At 38.5% G+C, this 20040-nt stretch overlaps 1 protein-coding gene across 1 annotated transcript in view; it reads left to right on the top strand.

Moving 5' to 3' along the window:
• LOC125181901 (microtubule-actin cross-linking factor 1, isoforms 6/7-like) overlaps window positions 1-20040 on the top strand; it is a 97372-nt gene that overhangs the window by 56229 nt on the left and 21103 nt on the right. The window contains exons 4-5 of the transcript XR_010833113.1: window positions 16832-16915; window positions 18083-18214. The gene's annotated coding sequence lies outside the window, so the exon portion shown is untranslated. The remainder of the gene's footprint in view (window positions 1-16831; window positions 16916-18082; window positions 18215-20040) is intronic.

Below are 20040 nucleotides of genomic sequence, written 5' to 3'. Positions count from 1 at the left end.
GTAAGCATTGTTCCTTAAGATAAAGAAAACAGATAATCTGATAACACATTCCATCTACAGCAAATTTATTACAACAGTTTAATTTTCATATGCATCCCTCACTACCTTCGAATTCAGGAGGTAAACTGCTTGACTACTAATTATTCTAAAAAAAAACCAACAAAACAAAACAAAACAAAAACTTCTGTCTCTTACACACTTAATTGCTTAATCAAATTAAGGAAATACCATGTACTGCTCATCTACATAAATATTAATATAAACCTTTTGAACTTAAAAATATACCAGGAATATAAAAGGACTATGGAAAAAAAAAAAAAAAAAAGTAATTTTTCATCTCTGTTCTAAAAAGCTGTGGATCGTGAAAGACGTGGTTTTATTTTTGGTTTGTTGGTTGGTTGTCTTTTTTCTGTTTTTTACTCCTGAGGACATACTGAAAAAAAAAAATATATATATATATATATATATAAAAAAAAAAAAAGGAAGATACCATTTCCCTCCACAAATCTTTTTGTTAGTTCAGATCCAGTCAGGGGGTAAAATGCATGGTAAATAAAGAAGATGTAAGTAAAAGAAAATGATTGTTTATTACTTTTCCCGTAAAAAAAAAAAAAAAGTGGGAATTCTCTCTATTTTGTCTGTATTTTCAATAGCAGAGATCATCAAAAACATATAACAAGTACATTGCTTTCAAAAAATATTGATGTTGAATGACATTGGAAAGATGTTGAATGCAAAGCTCTAAATCAAAACATAACATTGATGAACACTGATGAATAAAGGGTTTCTGAAAAATGTAAAAGCTTAACAAAAATCTTCATCTCTTCCAGTTAAAGAAAAACGTTTGCACCTCCCAGAAGCAGAAATACTCTGGAGGCTTTTCCTTCTGGCAACTCAGAAAGAAGTAATTTTTTGTTAAAATACACTTTACTTTGACTACATGTGCTTTAGACAGGCCTTGCCTTATGTTTGGTTTTGATAGAGTGTTTTCAGTATTGCAGTATTTCAGTATTATGGATTTTCTACAAGTAAATTCTCAAGGATTAGACTTGCTTTATTGCAGATCTATTTTCTAAGGCATGCAACAATCTAGAGATATGTCATTTATACTATTACAGACTTTCATTTCCACTGAAATGAATGGTGTTATTTTCTTAGATGATTTGTTTTGACAGTATAAAAATGAATTTTGAAAGCAGATTGTCGATACTATTGATCAAAAGGTCCATCAACACAGTTTTTTTTATTATTTATTTAAACTCTCTACTCAAAGTAAAGCAGGTTTTGATTTGCTAAGTGAAATGTAGAATAGTCATTCTACATTAACTATGAAAATTCAATGTAAAAGAGAGAAGAAACCAGCAATGTGAAAGACTTTTAGCACACACAGCCCTGTTCATCTTTCTAGATTGTCTGGTAATTGCAAGAGTGAAATAGAAAGAGAAAGGATAAATTGATAATCTGACTGATCATTCCTAAACTGAAGAACTTAATTTGCAGAGGAATTTCAGATTGCTTGATTTGCTAATTTGCCTAAAATGACCCTCAAGACCACTATAGTCACCTAAAGAGATTTCAAAAATTCTTTGATGTGTTTAATAGGCTATGTGCAACCAGCACTCTTATTTGCCCTCCATTCTTTATAAATGCAGTGGTAAAGTGGGAAGTGCAATTGTAAAAAGAATTTGAGGAGCAAAAGATATTTATTTGTGAAGCAGTAACCTGATCGAATATTGGAGAAACAGAGCAAGATCTGAATTCCAAGTAGACTTAACTACTGCTGGCATAACCTACACTTGCTTTTAACAATTGATTTCATATTGTACAATCAACACAATATAAATTGTTATCATCATTATATTCAAAGGAAACATGAGGCAGTGATTTGTTTGTGATAATTTTAGATAAAAGCCTGTGGTGGTTTTACACTGCTGGGCAGCTAAATTCCACCACAAGCACTCTTTCACTCCCCTTCTTCAAAAGAAGAGGGGGAGAAGGAAGTATGCCCAAAAGAAAGTTAAAAAAATAAATAAATTAAAAAAAAAAAGGCTCATGGGTTGAGATAAGGATAATTTAATTAAAGGGAAAAGAAAGAGAAAAAACAACAACAACAAAAACCAAGCAAAGGCCATTCAGAAGCACAAAGAGAAGGGAAAAAAATTATTCTCTACTTCCTATCAAGGAGCGATGTTCAGCCACGTCCTAGGAAGCAGGGCCTCAACACATGCAGTGGTAGTTCAGAAGAATAAATGTCTTCATAACAAACACCTCCCCGCTCCTCCCCTTTCCCCTTTCCCACCTTTTATTGCTAAGTGTGACATCATATGGTATGGAATAATCTTTTGGTTGGTTTAGGTCAGCTGCCCTGGTGATGTCTCCTCCCTACCTCTTGCCCATCCCCAGACTACTGGCTCTGGGGGTTGGTTGGAGGGAGTCGATGCTGTGCCAGCACTTCTCAGCAATAGACAAAACACTGGTGTGATACCAATGGTGTTCTAGCCACAAGTGCAGAGCACAGCACTATTTGGGCCGCTTCAGGAAAAGCTAACTCCATTCAAGTCAGACCCAGTACAAAGCCCCATGATGTTCTCTGCCATTCTGACATTTTCTGTGGCTTCTGGACATGGATGTCTGATGTTCCCTCTTCCTCAGCTACAGGAGAAAATCCCATCCCATTGTTTTAGACTTTGACTTTTAAGGAGATGCATTTCATTGCACCAACATGTGGTCTCAGCTTTGTTCACACTTTTAATTGTAATTATACAAGACTTGTATTGTGTTAATAGACTTAATTGGTTAGCAAGAGGATAAGCTGTAATAGAATTATTTCTCAGGTTTATATTAGGAAAAATACAGCTCATGATTTGCTAGCAGAATAGAAGGCTCAGGAAAGTCACTCTTCCTGAATAAGAGCAGCAATGTGAATGCTTTCTGTGCAATTAGCTACTTCTTAGATTTTTGCTCTGAAGGCTTTCCAAACAGAAGACATATTGTGAAGTACACCCCGTGGTGACGAGATCATATCATTGTAGAATCATAGAATCATAGAATTGTTTGGATTGGAAGGGACCTTAAAGATCACCTAGTTCCACCCACCCCCCCTGCCTTGGCAGGGATGCCCCCCTCTAGATCAGGTTGCTCAGAGCCTCATCCAAACTGGTCTCGAACACCTCCAGGGATGAGACATCCACAGCTTCTCTGGGCAACATGTTCCAGTGCTTCACCACCCTCTGAGTAAAGAATTGCTTCCAAATACCTATTCTAAATCTATCCTCTCTTAGAGTAGAACAAGCCATTACTCCTTGGCCTATCACTACACTCCCTGAAAAAGAGTCCTTCTCCAGCTTTTCTATAAGTCCCCTTAGGTACTGGAAGCCACAATAAGGTCTCACCAGAGCCTTCTCTTCTCCGGGCTGAACAACCCTAACTCCCTCAGCCTGTCTTCACATGAGAGGTGCTCCAGTCCCTTGATCATCTTCATAGCCCTCCTCTGGACCCTCTGGCTCTAACAGTCCCACATCCTTCTTGTGCTGGGGGCCCAGACCTGGATGCAGGGCTCCAAGTGGGGCCTCACTAGGGCGGAGTGGAGTGGGACAATCACCTCCCTTGACCTGCTGGCCACTCCTCTGTTGATGCAGTTGATATTCTGGACTGTAATTGCATACTAGTGGCTCATGTCAAGCCTTTCGTCCACCAGAACCTGCAAGTCCTTCTCAGCAGGGCTGCTGTCAATAAGTACCCCAGTGGGTACTCATGTCTGGTATTGCCCCGAGCTAGGTGTAGCACCTTTCTCTTGGACTTGTTAAACCTCATTAGTTTCATGTGTGCCCACTTCTCAAACTTACCCTGGTGCCTTTGAATGGCATATTCTCCTTCTGTTGTATCATCTGCACCACTCAGCTTGGTGTCATCTGAAAATGAGCTGAGGGTGCACTCCATCCCATTGTCTTTGTCATTGATAAAGGTATTGAAAAGCACTGTTCCCAAGACAGACCTCTGAGGGACACTACTAGTCACTGGCCTCTACCTGGACATGGAGCTTTTGACTGCAACTCTCTGTGTGTGGCCATCCTGCCAGTTCCTTATCCACTGTGTGGCCCAGCCATCATATGCATATCAGGATGTCATGTGGGACTATGTCAAAGGCCTTACAGAAGTCCAGGTAGATGACATTGGTTGGTCCTCCTTTGTCAACTGATGCCGTCACTCCACCACAGAAAGCCAATAGAGAGTTTTGGCATGATTTGCCCTTGGTGAAGCCATGCTGGCTGTTTCAGATCAACTCCATGTCCTGCATGTGCCTTGATATTGCTTCCAGGAGAGTCTGTTCAATGATCTTCATATGCACAGAAGTGAAGCATAACATCAGACCTCATAAACTTGTATCTGTTCAGGTTCATCAGGTGGTCTCAAACCTGCTCTTTGCTTACTATGGGAGGGACTTTGCTCCCTAGCCCTCATCTACAGGTTCAGGGAAAGGGGAGACGTGGGAAGCCTGCCTGCTAGTGAAGACTGAGAGAAAGAAGTTGAGTACCTCAGCCTTCTCCATGTCTGTCACTACCAGTTCACCCTTCTCATCCATCAGAGGGGGAACACTCTCCTTGGCCTTTCTTTTCTGAGCAATGTGCCTATGGAAACCCTTCCTGTTATTCTTTGCATCCCTTGCCAAGCTCAATTCCATCTGTACCTTGGTTTTCCTGATTTCATCCCTGCACATCCAGGGAGCATCCCTCTACTCTTCCCAGGTCAGGTGTCCCTGCTTCCACTCTCTGTGCATTTCCTTCTTGCACCTCAGTCTGACCTGCAGATCCTTGGTCAGCCATCCCAGTTTTCTACCCTCCCTGCTCACTTTCTTACACAGCAGGAAGGATGGAGAGTTACAGAATCACAGAACCACAGAATCATCTAGGTTGGAAGAGACCTCCAAGATCACCTAGTACAACCTCTGACCTAACACTAACAAGTCATCTACTAAATCATATCACTAAGCTCTACATCTAAATGTCTTTTAAAGACCTCCAGGGATGGTGACTCAACCACTTCCCTGGGCAGCCCATTCTAATGCCTAAAAACCCTTTCGGTAAAGAAGTTCTTCCTAATATCCAGCCTAAACCTCCCCTGGCGCAACTTGAGGCCATTCCCCCTTGTCCTATCACTAGGCATATGAAAGAATAAACCAATCTACACCTCCTCCTTTAATGTACCTATAAAGAGCAATAAGGTCGCCCCTGAGCCTCCTCTTCTCCAGGCTAAACAATCCCAGCTCCCTCAGCCACTCCTCGTAAGACTTATTCTCCAGACCCCTCACCAGCTTTGTTGCCCTTCTCTGGACTCGCCTGAGCACCTCGATGTCCTTCTTGTAGTGAGGAGCCCAAAACTGAACACAGTACTCGAGGTGCGGCCTCACCAGAGCCGAGTACAGGGAGACAATCACTTCCCTAACCCTGCTGGCCACACTGCTTCTTATACAAGCCAGGATGCTGTTGGCCTTCTTGGCCACCTGAGCACACTGCTGGCTCATATTCAGCCGACTATCAGCCAATACTCCCAGGTCCTTCTCTTTCTAACCACTCATCTCCCATCCTGTAGCGCTGCTTGGGGTTGTTGTGCCCCAGGTGCAGGACCCGGCACTTGGCCTTGAACTTCATACAGTTGGCCTCAGCCCATCGGTCCAGCCTATCCAGATTGTCCTGCAGAGCCTTCCTACCCTCGAGCAGATCGACACATGCACCTAACTTGGTGTCGTCTGCAAACTTACTGAGGGTGCACTCGATCCCCTCATCCAGATCATCGATAAAGACATTGAAGTGAACTGGCCCTAATACTGAGCCCTGGGGGACTCTACTAGTGACCGGCCTCCAACTGGATTTAACTCCATTCACAACGACTTCTTGTGCTCTAAGAAAAAACATCCTTAAAGAATTGCCAGCTCTGCTCCTTTGTCCCTAAGGACAGTGGTCCAGGGGATGTCATCCACTAGGTCTTTAAACTTCTGGAAGTTCACTCTTCGGAATTTCAGGGTCCTGACTCTGCTCTTTGACAGGCCCATATTCCTTGAGATCACAAAGTCAACAAGGGTGTTGTTACTGCACCCCAGACTGCCTCTAATCTTAACCTGTTTACTGAGTTCATCTGCACTGATGAGCACCAGGTCCAATAACGCTTCTCCTCTGGTCGGTTTGCCTAATACCTGGACCAGAAAGTTCTCAGTGCACTCCAGGAGTCTCCTGCATTGCTCACAGCCTGCTGTGTAGCTTTTCCAGCAGACATCCAGGTGGTTGAAGTCCCCCATCAGGATGAAAGCATGTGTGATGCTTCTTGTAATTGAAGCAAGAAAGACTCCCTTTGATCAAGCAGCCTGTAATAGACCCTGACCACAAGGTGTCCTTTATTGGTCCAGTCCTAACCTTTTACTCACAAGCTCAGCCTGTCCGTGGCTGTTTCTCAGAGACAGCTCTTTGCAATCTATCCCTTTCTTAACATAGAGGGCAACATCCCCACCTCTCCTTCCCTGCCTCTCTCTTCTGAAAAGTTTGTAGTTCTCTACTCCAGTGTTCCAGCTGTGTGATCCATCCCACCACATCTCTGTGATAGCAAACAATTTATATTTCTCTAATTGTGCCATTGCTTCCAACTCTGTTGTTAGATTTTTTCTGTGAAGGATTTCCAAACAGAAAAGATGTATCATGAAGCACACGCCATGGTCTTCACAGATTTGTTGAAAAATATGTTGCAGCATTGCTTTCTCACTGCAGTAAAATGAATTTATTTTTTTTTAATTTCATAAAGTCATTATTCTGGGCCCACTAGTTTTACTATTGGAGTTCCTAGAACTAAAAGTTTTATTTTTAACTCTAGGTGTTTAAATTGTTTCTAATGAACACACTTGCAAAAATGAAGAATCTGAATATGATTAGGCAGTTAATTATATCTCTCTAGTTCTTGTCAGAGGAGCTCCACGAATGCGTGGATATTTTACTGACATTGGTCAGGACAATCATTTCTAATTATTTATTGAATACTCTTTCTGAAGAATATTAAAAGATTTTTAAAAATATAATCAAATATTTAGAGAAAGAGGGTAACAACTGGGAAAATATATATATATATTTTGTTGGTTGATGAGAAACTGAACACAAGCCAGCAATGTGCGCTTGAAGCCCAGAAAGCCAACAGTATCCTGAACTGCATCAAAAGAAGTGTGACCAGCAGGTCAAGGTAGGAGATTCTCCCCCTCTACTCTGCTCTTGTGAGACCCCACCTAGAGTACTTTGTTCATCTCTGGGCTTCCAATATAAGAAGGAAATGGAAGTATTAGAACAAGTTCAGAGGAGTTCACAAGGGTGATCAGAGGGCTAGACTGCCTCTCCTATGAAGACAGTCTGAGGGAGCTGAGGTTTTTCAGCCTGGAGAAGAGAAATCTCCAGGAAGACCTTATAGCGGCCTTCCAGTACCTAAAGGCGGCCTACAGGAAAGCAGAAGAGAGACCTACTATTAGGGAATGCAGTTAGTGGACAAGGGCTAATGGTTTTAAAGTAAGAGAGGGTATGTTTACATTTGATATATGGAAGACATTCTTTACTATCAAGGTGAAGAAGCACTGGAATAAGTTGCCCAGAGAAGCTGTGTGTGCTCCATCCCTGGTGGTGTTCAAGGCTAGGTTGGATGGGGCTTTGAGCAACATGGTCAAATGCAATGTGTCCCTGCCGTTGTCAGTGAAGGTGGAACTAGATAATCTTTAAATGCCTTTCAAACACAAATCATTCTATCATTAGGAAAAACACAAACTGATCACAGAAAAAGTGAACATATAGAAAAAATGAAATGTATTTCATTCCACAAAATGATTTTTTTTTTTCTGATAAAGCATTATTGTACAACTTTAATAGATTAGAATAGAACAGATCAGTTGGAAGAGACCTTCAAAGACAATCTAGTCCAACTGCCTGACCTCTTCAGGTCAAATGAAAATAACTTTTTCTCTTTCTTTCTTTCTTTCTTTCTTTCTTTCTTTCTTTCTTTCTTTCTTTCTTTCTTTCTTTCTTTCTTTCTTTCTTTCTTCCTTTCTTCCTTTCTTTCTTTTTCTTTTTTTTTCTGTCTTCCTTCCTTCCTTCCTTCCTTCCTTCCTTCCTTCCTTCCTTCCTTCCTTCCTTCCTTCCTTCCTTCCTTCCTTCCTTCCTTCCTTCCTTCCTTCCTTCCTTCCTTCCTTCTTCCTTCCTTGCTGTTTTTCTCTCTTTCTATTTTTGATGGCAGTAGAACTTTTCGACATGGTCACTGCTTCTAACCTTACTATCGTTTATTATCAGTAAGTCATTTTATTCTGAAAATATCTTCTTCTGTAACTGAAGAGTCATAATAGCCATATCAAAATATACTAATCCTATATTATTGTGAAACATCCAAGTAATTATTTAGTAGAAATTTATTACATTAGGGGAAAGAAATGTAAATTTATTTTTAAAAACTTTAAATCCATACTTTTTTTTTTAACTCCACCATATAATCATCTGGGTGGTAAATAAATATGAATCAGTCATATATTGTTGATCCAATGTAGCTTTTGCTCTGTATTTTGCTTCTTCCAGATGAGAATAGTAAATTATTTTGTAAATCTGAGTTACCAGTTACCATATGCAGTCCCCAAACAAGACTGAGTTTACAGGCAGCCCAATTCCTCTTAACTATGTTTCACTGTAGTTTGTGTGCAATCAAGCCAATGGAAAAAAATATCTTAGCAACTTGTGGAAATAAGTGGTGGTCACGTTAGAGTATATGAAATATTAAATGACTATTTAAAAGGAAAAAAATACATAAATTTTCATGGTACGTAGAAATTCTGTCTTATTAGTAGCAATAAATGCTAGTACAGTGGTGCACCATCTTATGTTGTTTACTTGGAAAATAAATAAGTGCAGTGGATATGGGGTTGCTTAAATAGAATGGAGGGGACAGATTTTGAAAGTCATTTCAGTGTTTTAATATCCTTTTGGATTACATTAGGTAACAACATATGTAAAATCCCCTCACACCTCAAAAGTTACAAACAGGACTCAGTAGAGGAAATACTGGAAAATGGTGTTTCAGAAATAAAATATGCTGTGTGGGCCTAATAACTGTGAAACCAAAGTTCATGTTAGTTCTGTGGATGCCTCAGGCTCTGCAGCAGTGACTAGAAACATCCACAATAAAGGCTACATTTGGTACCATATTCATTTGTCTGGGATGCTCCATTATTAGTCAGTTCCAAAGTTTTGGGGTCTGCTCTGACAATCTAAATCTTTCAACCACCTGAAGGCTGGAATTAGTTTGTGGTACAAGTTCTCTGTGTTTGTCCTAGGTTATCAGTTCTAACTCAACAGCAGAAAAATCTAAATGCTGTCAGGTCCTCTTCAAATGACATTAGATTTAGCACTGTATACACAATCTCTTGCTTTTCTGGAAAATTGTACTATATTTTTGTAGACCTCTTAGGTACCCAGATTTGGGGACTGAAGGCTATTTATTGCATAGAAGAAAAAGAGTACCTTTTTGACAGTATGATATATAAAGGAATCAAGACAAAAATATTACAGTTCATACGGCTCCCAGTTTTGCTTCCTATTTTCAGGAAGGACCATCTGGCTAAGTCAAAAAGAAGAAATTTAGAGGTTTCTTTATGTCTGTGATTGATTGAATGCCTTAGTAATTTCGCAACTGCTGTATATTTATTACAGGCAGGCTGTCTGCGCTGTCAAGGCAGTCCAGTCATACAGCTTCGTTTAATATTTCTTAAATTGTGGTAGTATCTTTACAGTGCACTGTGTCTTTTGGCCTACGGCTATAGTAACCATATCACCATGAGATACCTAACTATTCATCAGTGTGGATTTCACTTTTTCTGTCATTCAGATTTGCAGATGGCAAGATGATAAGTTTTCATCATTATGCTCTTTTTATTTTATTCCTTTCAGAAACATAGGGTGCCAACTTGAACTGAATTACCAGATTGTCCCATTCCAATTGCTCAGTGGGCCATTCTTGAGTCACCCACAGTGAGATTAAGACATAAGGAAGGTCCAATATTGTCCACCAGTTTATTACTTTTGTGTGAAAATATCAAAAGAGAAGTGAAAGTTAAGAACGGGTGTTGTGGCTTAACTTGTCCGGCAGCTAAACACCACACAGCCGTTCGCTCACCCTCACCCCTCCCTCTGTGGGACGGGGGAGACAAACGGCAAAGTGAAGCCTGTGAGTTGGGATAAAGACAGTTTATTAAGACAGGAAGATAATAATAATTAATAATAATAATAATGTGTACGAAACAAGTGATGCACAATGCAATTGCTCACCACCCACTGACCGATGCCCAGCCTATCCCTGAGCAGCCGGCCCCCCTAACCCCGGCTAGCCACCCCTATATGTTGTTTAGTATGACATCAGATGGTATGGAATACCCCTTCTGCCAGTTTGGGTCAGCTGTCCTGGGTCTGTCCCCTCCCAGCTCCTGCTGCACCCCTAGCCTGCCCTCTGGCAGAACAGAGTGAGAAGCTGAAAAGTCCTTGGCTTAGTGAAAGCACTGCTCTGCAACAATTAAAACATCAGCATGTTATCAGCGCTCTTCTCATCCTAATCCAAAACATAGCACCCTACCAGTTACTAGGAGGAAAATTAACTCTATCCTAACTGAAACCAGGACAAGGAGGGAGTGATAGAAAAAGTAATGAAATATAAGCAAAGGTGTCTTATAGATTGCAAGAGATAGCTTGCAATCACATTATGGATGTTCTTATTTCTGATTGGTTAAGACCACTGCCACTAGGCAGGGATTCCCCCGGTACCACATGCCTAGAACATGCCATACTGGCATTTTTGTCCTGCCCATGCATTCCAGTCTGTTCAGGCACCAGCCGATCAAGAAGAGATGTGCTAGCCATACAGATAGGTAGGTCTATGTTGCTAGGTAGGAAATTCTGCAAACAATGTTTGAGACAGAGCAAAAATGCTGTCTTCCACGCAGATTAACAAATTATATTAATAAGTCGTGATATATTAATACAGTCAACTACTTACCAGACTGGGGAGAACTTAAAATGTTACAAAAGATTGCTTGCAGTTCTCAAATTATGTGTTTTTCTTTCTGACTAAAGTCTGTCCTATGTTAGAGCCAGGCATGGATGGATACCCGAAGAGTAAAAAAGTTATAATAAACTTAACTAACTCCTTAAGTTATCAGAATTGCATTCATCAAGTTCAAAAGAGAAATCAGCTTAAAAGTCACCTTATAGACAGTTGCTACAAAATGCTAACTCTCACTTTTGTTACTCAGGTCTGAAGTGATTCCACTTGTTAGTGTAATACTGTAGCATCATGCCTCATCATATCAAAGACAAATCACTTTTTCTCAGAAACAAAGCCTATTTTTTTTTTCAGTTTTATTTTGTTTCCTTAAGTTTCCTAAGAATTTTCTTAGGCAAAATCATGACTTCACTTAAATCAGATCTTGGAGTTAAATTAATATTTTGAAGTATTGACATATAAAAAACAGTTATGTCAGAGAATATAAATTACCATCTACTTTTCCCTCAAGTAACCTGTGCACATATCTTGCTCAGCTTCTTAAAAACTATAGAAGTCATGAATTTTCAAATAACCATTCAGTAAATCAGTCAATCAATCAATCTCTTACCTCAAAATGTTTCTTCTCCAACACAAATTAGAGGACCCAGCCCTGCCTTTTGGAACATATTTTATGGTAGTGACCTCAATACTTTTCAACTGTGTATCCTGAAATTGCTAGGAAGACCCCAGGTTCCTCAGTCCCTTTGGTTTTTGGTCCTGGAGATAAACTGAAGGGCTTTGTGGAAATTCTGAGACCAGGCTGGCGCACACTGATTGCAAAATAATTCTGGAGCTTGTGCCACTGGTTAACAGAAAATGGGATTAAGGAAATATAAAATCGATCTCTCACAGCTGCACTCAGCAAATTCAGATAGACTGAGCCCAAACTGGATACAACTAGGAGACCTAATCTAATTTTACCTATGTATGTGAGTAACGATTTCCATTAGACAAGGTTTTGATTTGCATTTGACAAGGTTTTTCTCAGTTGACTGCAATTTCTTAATGCCAAGTATTTTGTCACCATTTCCTTATACTTTTGTACAAATTTTTAAATGTAAATACTATTTTCAATCCACTACAAATTCTTGTAATTTTCAGAGCTTGAAAACAATTCCTTAACTACATTGTGAGGGTTTTAAACTCACAGTGTGTGGAGTGGTTGTGTAGTGTGAGACATACTTGATTTTCCATAAATGTAGGAAGAAACATTCTTGTCCTGGACCTATTCCCTACAGACTTCTTTTTCTGGGAGAAAGTTGTCAGTGGTAATTAATAGCATCTTAAAAAAATGAAACTCAAACCATAATATGCTGGTACATTTAAATAACTATAGGATTTTTTCTCCTTAACGAATTATGTTTTGTAGAAAAAGGAAAATCCCCCGTGATTTACAGATGAAAGTGGAGCTGTGTCCCTGCTGTAAGCAATTCCATGTGCTGTAGTACCTGTTATATTTATCTTGCTTCACGTACCTTTCCAGTTATGACATCTGATTGATTTCTTTTGTAATCGGGCATCAGGATTGCCATTTGTCTGAATCTAGTCCTTGTGTAAAACACCCAAGTTGAAGATTTAAAATAGAGGTCTAGAAACTGGACTGAAGAAGCATGTACTAGGATAATAAATATAAATTATAATGGAGCTATGGGTGCTGGCTCAGATCCATTTATGCCATGTGCCCACAGAACAGCTTTGCATAAGTAGTTTAGTTGTCTAGTGCATTAGATGGCTTTTTCCCTACTGAAAGTGCTTTTAGGGGGGGAGAAACTGGTTTTTTAATTAGGTGTAAGGTTCATTAGAACTCCTTCAAATCTTACAGTAAGAAAAGAAGAGCCACATATATGACAGATTCCCAATATAAATAAATAACGTCACCAAAATTTATGGTCTCTAACAATTTTAAAGTCCTAATGGAAATGTATTAGGTAGTCTTCAATTCTGGTGGGAAGAAACCTGAAGGACACATTTTTTGTTCTAGTATATGGGTCCGTAGCTATGGTTGCTTGCATATAGCCAGGAAACAATAGTCTACTTCTGATCTGTTACTCTAGTAAAGCTGATATTTCATCTATGACCCTGAAATATTGATATGCCTTTTTGTTTTGCCTTTGGAAGTTCTGTTTTGGAAGTTATGGTTTTCTGTCCACCATTACAATGATGGCACTGATAACCTCTTGATTCTTATAATACCGTCTTTCTAAAATAATGTAGAATTTAACATACAAACTGACTTTCTAAAATAACCTAGAATTTAACATAGTTATATTTTTCTATGGACCTTTGTCCAATTGTTTACTAAATGATAAGGATTTTTTTTTTCTTTTCTGTACAGTAAATCATAATGAAAACTGTTCATAAAACTTGGGGGGGGGGGGGGGGGAGGGCAGGGGAGAGAGAGGGGACCTTCAGATAAAAGTAACAAAGCTAGAAATATTTAAAAAGCTCAGCATCCACAAGCAGTTAAAGGGATGCCATCTCTTTGTGGGATTGATTCATTTGTATTGAGTGGCAAAATCCCCACCGATTTCAAGGTGGGATAAGATCTAATCCTGCATGTTCAGATGAGCTCATGTTTAGGTCATAGAGATCTTTGAAAATTTGTCTACTATCAGTACTTGCTGCTGAGAGACGAGCGCTTTTAGAAGGCAGCTTCCTGCTTAGGTGCCTAAATGAGAATCTGATTTCTTTTGAAACCCTGGCATTCTATATGGAGTGATTTTCAGTCGAAAATCTGGGCTCCTTTGAAATACTGATTTTGTAGAAATACCACATGGATAATCTTTGACTGTTATTATCAACACAGCACTGCTAAGATTAGTACTTATAAATATAGAGGAATTAGAAAAAATGTAGCAAATATAATTTGATTAAGCTGAAACTGAACTTGGCAAGAGATGAAAAGACTAACATGAAGGGGATTCTATAGGTACACTGGTCAGAAAAGAAAGACCAAGGAGAGTGTACCCTCTGATGGATGAGAAATGAGAACTGGTAACAACAGACATGGAGAAGGCTGAAGTACTCAACAACTTCTTTCTCTGTCTTCACTGGCCATCAGGCTTCCGACATTTCTCAAGTCCCTGAACCTCTAGAAAGGGATCGGTTGAGAAAAGTCTCTCCCATGGTAAGTGAAGAGCAGGTTTGAGGCCACCTGATGAAATTGAACAGGTACAATTCTATGAGGCCCAATGCCATGCAGCCCAGTGTCCTGAGCAAACTGGATGATGGAGTTGCGAAGCTTCTTTCCATATTTGAAATGTCATGGCAGTCAGGTGAAGTCCCTGGTGACTGGAAAAAGGGGTGTCCACTCCCCTTTTTTTAAAAAAAGGTAGAAAGGATGACCAGTGAGCCTCACCTCTATGCCTGAAACGATCATGGAACAGATCCTTTTGAAAACAATATCAAGGCACAGGCAAACCAAGAAGGTGATCTGAGACAGACAGCAAGGGCAAATCATGCCAAAACTCTATTGGCTTTCTGTTGTGGAGTGACAGCATCAGTTGACAAAGGAGAACCAACCAATGTCATCTACCTGGACTTCTGTAAGGCCTTTGACATGGTTCCACATGACATCCTTATCTCCAAAGTGGAGAGATATGGATATGATGGGTGGATCACTCAGTGGATAAGGAATTGGCTGGATGGCCACACACAGAGTGTTGCAGTCAAAAGCTCAATGCCCAGGTAGAGGCCAGTGACTAGTAATGTCCCTCAGAGGTCTGTCTTGGGAACAGTGCTTTTCAATACCTTTATCAATGACAAAGACAATGGGATGGAGTGCACCCTCAGCTCATTTTCAGATGACACCAAGCTGAGTGGTGCAGATGATACAACAGAAGGAGAATATGCCATTCAAAGGCACCAGGGTAAGTTGAAGAAGGAGGCCCACATAAAGAAAGATGGAGAGTGACTTTTTACACACTCAAATAGTGATAGTACATAGGGAAAGTGTTTTAAACTAATATATATATATACATATATATATATATATGTAAATTGAGATTTAGATTAGATATCAGGAGGAAATTCTTTACTCAGAGGGTGGTGAGGCTCTGAAGCAGGTTTCCCGGAGAAGTTGTGGATGTCCTGTGAAAGTAACTAAGAAAATCACCAATCATAACTGAGATATGCTTGACTAGAGTCACTCAAGCTCCACCTAAAAGATAGAAAATAATATAAATTGGCCTAAGAGAGAGGGGATGTCAAGGGAAGATACCACCGTGAGGGAAGATACCATCCCGAGGGAATACACCATCTCGAGGACCTCCTGACTCCTGGGATCAGTTGACGGGCTGAGCCTCTCTTCCTCCCCATTGGGACGCCTTTGGGTGAGATTTGAACACTTGGTTATACTGTGTGTCTCTGAGGAAACTTAGAAATCTCTATAGAGTCTTTGTGCCTTCTAACGCGTTAATTTCCAGGCTGCGCACCTGTGTATTTCATGTATGCTAGCTTGCTTTTGCAGACAGTAACTATCACCAGCAACCCAAAGAACCTGTTGCTGTAATACTCGGCTACACCCCTTAACGCGACATGCCCTGATCTAGTTGCTGGCATCCATGATCATGGCAGGGGTATTGGAACTAGATGATCTATAAGGTCACTTCCAACCCAAGTCATTTTATGATTCTATGATTATGCTTTTGTCTTATTTTCACAGAGTGCTCTCATGCTGAGCAAAACAAGATCTCAAGTCCTTGCACTTTACTTTAGGAAATTGATTAAACTGAAACAGGACTATATCTGAAACAGAATGCCAGAATTAGGAACTGAAGTCAGAGTGTCTGTTGGTGTATTTCTTCCTATGAGGCAAACTCATGTCAGGAAGACTCTTGTGTGCTTCTTGTGTCAAATATGTGTAACATGAAGTCCTGTCATTAACTGATTTTTTTCTTCATATAGCATATCTCTCCTAAGATGATATTTTTCTGTGAAAGAAAGAAATATGTGTTTTTTGATGAAACCAAAAAGGTATTCTGACAGCAGAATATGATGCTGCTCTGTCTAGTTACCTTTTATGGGCTTCATTTGATGTGCTGTTTTTTTGTTGGTTTGTTTGGTTGGTTGGTTGGTTGGTTTTTTCCCTGAGATGCACGAGCACTTGATTTGATTTTTCAGTAGCTCAGAACTGTTTGGTTCAGCTAAAATAAGCGTTGCAATTTGATCCCTGGTGATTTATCATGGTTTGGATTCATCTGTGCTCTCATTTTGTTGCCTAAGTTTTATAGACTTCCTTATGAGGCTGATTACTACCATAAAAGAAAACTGTATGAAACCTGGCTTTCAAACTCTAGTTGTAAAATCTTTATCAATGATTCATTCTTTTTGAAAAGTTGTTTTAGTTTTCCTTATATTAGCATATGAAACACTGTAGCTGAATGGGATAGCTCTTTCAAATATAATAAGCCTCTATAATACAGTACTGTTGCCAATTAATATTTTGACTCACAAGTGAATGTAATTGCAAAAGAAATGAAAAATAACACTTGTAAGACCAATATAGGTGAAAATGAAACATTTCAGCATTTATAATAAAACATGAATTTTGCTGAATTCTGCTTTTGAAAGCTGCAACATAAATTCAGAATAAAACACAGCACTGAAAATACGATCAGATGGGTCAGAATTCTAGTATTGGAGGCTGCAGCTTCAGAATATGAGTAAGTTCCAAATAAGGCAATATAATTTTGTTTGTTTTTTGTTTATTTGTTTGTTTGCTTGTTTTGCATAGGAAACATCCCTAAGAGGAAGCTGGGCTGACAGAGAAAAAAAAAAAGAAAGAAGAGAAATCTATGAATTCTTCTGAATATTATAGGTAAGTTAGTTAAGAAAGATACTGACTCATAATTTCCTTGCCAAAGACTCTTGATATTGTGCACGAATGTAATTAGGGTTCAGAGAAAGAAGCTTTCCCATACTCAGAAGAAAGAAAAAAGAGTTCTCCACATAACTGTGAGGCAAGTCGTGTTCTTTTTCATAAGACAAATTGATTGAGGAAGGTAGAAAAGGTGGTTCTACCAAATATGCTGAGATATCTTTCTTCTTAAGTTGAATTTGGAGGATATCCATGTATAAAACAATGTCAGTCAGAGTGCTCCCGATGGATATTATATTGAGCCAACAGCCAGCTATATGAATGCTTTTCATTGACTTTGGTGCTGCAGAATGAAGTGGGAGAAGAATGCCCAAGATATGATTCCTTTTATTACAACTAATGCTGAAAGTAACATTTTACCCTGCCTGTCAACAGCTAATAATTAGTAGTGACCACCATCAGTACCGTTTCCACCAGTCAAATTGTGAGTCTTGCTGATTAATTTGACATTTTAATAGTAAAGCAGTCCCTGGTACCTGATTTAATCCCTGATTTAATTTTTGTTTTTTATTTTTTCTAACTAGTGCCTCATTCAGAGAAATTGAACCAACAGAAATACCTAAAGGGTTTTAATCAGTTTAAATTAAAATAATGATTTCCCAAACTAGAAACACCTACAGTATATATCAATATAAATTCATCAGAATGACAACAACAACAACAACTATTAATAAATACCAGGGAGAAATCCAAAATGAATAAAATCTTGATGTACAAACATGCAAGAAATATGGTATGTATTATGCATGTTACTGTAAAGACTTCTGTATTTTTCACAACACTCTTAAAGGCAAAAAAATTTATCTAAAATTCATGATATCATTTCACTTACTATAATCCCAGGAGGCACCGCTAGCAGGTAATTATTTTTGATAACTTTCCTTCCCACCCTGGAGCACTTCTTTATGTGCACTGAATATATTTAACACTTCATTATCCAACAGCCATTTATCATACCTATGATTAGTTGTTAAATAAGTGGATAATACAGATTTTATTTTAGTTTATTTTATTTTGCTGCCAGTGGTGACGTTTTGTGCTTTTTTTTGGTTTCTTTTTTTTTGTATTTGTTTTTGTTTTTGTTTGTTTGTTTGTTTGTTTTTATAGGAACTTTAAAAAATACACACAAGTTGCTGTATTGTCCTGAATTCCTACTGGAAATAAATATGCAAAATGGAAGCATACCCTGGACAAGTAAAATAATATCCTAACTGTCATCTTTTGTGTCTGTTCAAGCAGGTACAATTTTGAAATTACTGACGTATTTTTTCATCTACCTTTAATAAATGGATATTTACTGAAAATGCTGACAAACCTATTTTTATAGTATTGCCATTGGATGCTGATATAATTAAATCCCAGAATAGGGTACAGTATGTTAGTGATAAAAACTGTCAGTAATTTTGCAATGATTTATGACCTGCAGCTAAGAGGAAAGCTCCAACAAGACAAGCAAAATTGTACACATTGTTAAGAGGAAACATTTTCCATTAAAGATTTAAAGGGAAATCTTATAATTACGTTTCCTAGATAGAAGCTTTTCAAAGATATTTAGGTACCTACAGATACAAATAGGTGTCTTTTATGATACTAAAAGACAGTAGTTTGTTTGTTTGCTTGTTTGTAGTAAGAGTCAAGTATCGATAAATATAAAAAAATCAAAGGTGATGCGGTATAAAAATGTTATAGGATTCAAAGGTTCTGTTTTCAGGTGAAATGAGTGCTTGCAAAATCTTTTTTTAAAAAAAATAAGTAAAAAAAATATGATAAGCCATTAAACACAAATGCAAAGGTTTTCAGCAGCAGTGTCTATTTAGCTAAAACTAGCTCTCACACAGATCTATATAGTATTTTCTATCAGTGGACAGACGAAGTGATTTATAGTATGTCAAGAAAAAATAGTAGTAGTAATGAATATCTAAAATTTAAAAGACACTCAAGAAAGACAACTATTATTTCAATACCTTCTTATATTACATTCTCTTTAAGAAAACATACTACGAAATAATGTAAAAAGCACTTCAGGCTTGCTTTAATATGCTGCTTGTTTCTCCCTTCTTATTCCTTTCGCATTCTCTCTTCTCCCACTAAATGCTGAAACATACTCTCACCTGTCAGCTTAGGTCCATTTCCACATTTCACAATTGTTTCTGTGTATGTGATATGTTTCTGTATTTATATGTTGAGTTGCTCTTGCTTCAATGGCATTTTGGAAAACCTATGGTGACCTGATGCACAACTTAAATGAATATAAGCAGGAAAAATAATTAATATGATTTCACTTTGAAAATTATCCTGTGGAAACATCTGGCTCATGAGCTGATACTTAAAAGAGCAGATGACAGCCAACCTGCCAGTGAAAGATAAGTTGGACAGCTGAACAGATGTGACACTTTTTGAAGACTTTTTTATTCCCAGTAAATATTGTATCTCTCAACACGACACAAAGAGCAAACAGGGATGTAGATTCCAGTGTCAGCTTTCACTCTGCCAGAAGGTATTTGTACAGCAGAAAAATAAAAATAAAATCCAACAAATACATTTGTTTTGTTTTGTTTTTAGTAAAATGAAATGCTCTCTTCTCTGCTCATTGAAAACTGCAACATCAAAGTGCATCAAATCTTGATGCCTTTTGGATAAGCTGCAGAATACATTTTTTTCTAGAATATAACACTCTGCAGTTCCAGGAACATCTTGGTAAATTTTCCAGACAAATGATATTATAGTTGGCTTTGGATTTCTACTACAACTTCTTTTGTTTGACCCTGTTATAAATGGTAACTTAGGTTCAGTTTGGTCTTCCACACAAATAAACCAGCTCTGATTTTGGCATCATAATTCTATGATGGGCCACTTCTGATAAAACTTTTTAGCCAATGGACTGTCTAGGTAAGATGACCTTTTCAATACCAAAGGAAGCCTCCGTTTGTTGATAGTTTCTTGATTCAGTATACCTTTTCTGTCAATCTAAAAACAGAATCAATGGATGAACAGCAATCTAATTGTTCTGTTAAATATTTTTCAGTTTAGTTCGAAGATAATCACTGCTGTTTAGTGTAGTTGTT

Source organism: Anser cygnoides, chromosome 8, assembly GCF_040182565.1.
Source record: "Anser cygnoides isolate HZ-2024a breed goose chromosome 8, Taihu_goose_T2T_genome, whole genome shotgun sequence".
Taxonomy (NCBI): Eukaryota; Metazoa; Chordata; class Aves; order Anseriformes; family Anatidae; genus Anser; species Anser cygnoides.
The sequence above is the reverse complement of the archived record's forward strand: the minus strand, read 5'-3'. Positions and strand labels throughout refer to the sequence as shown.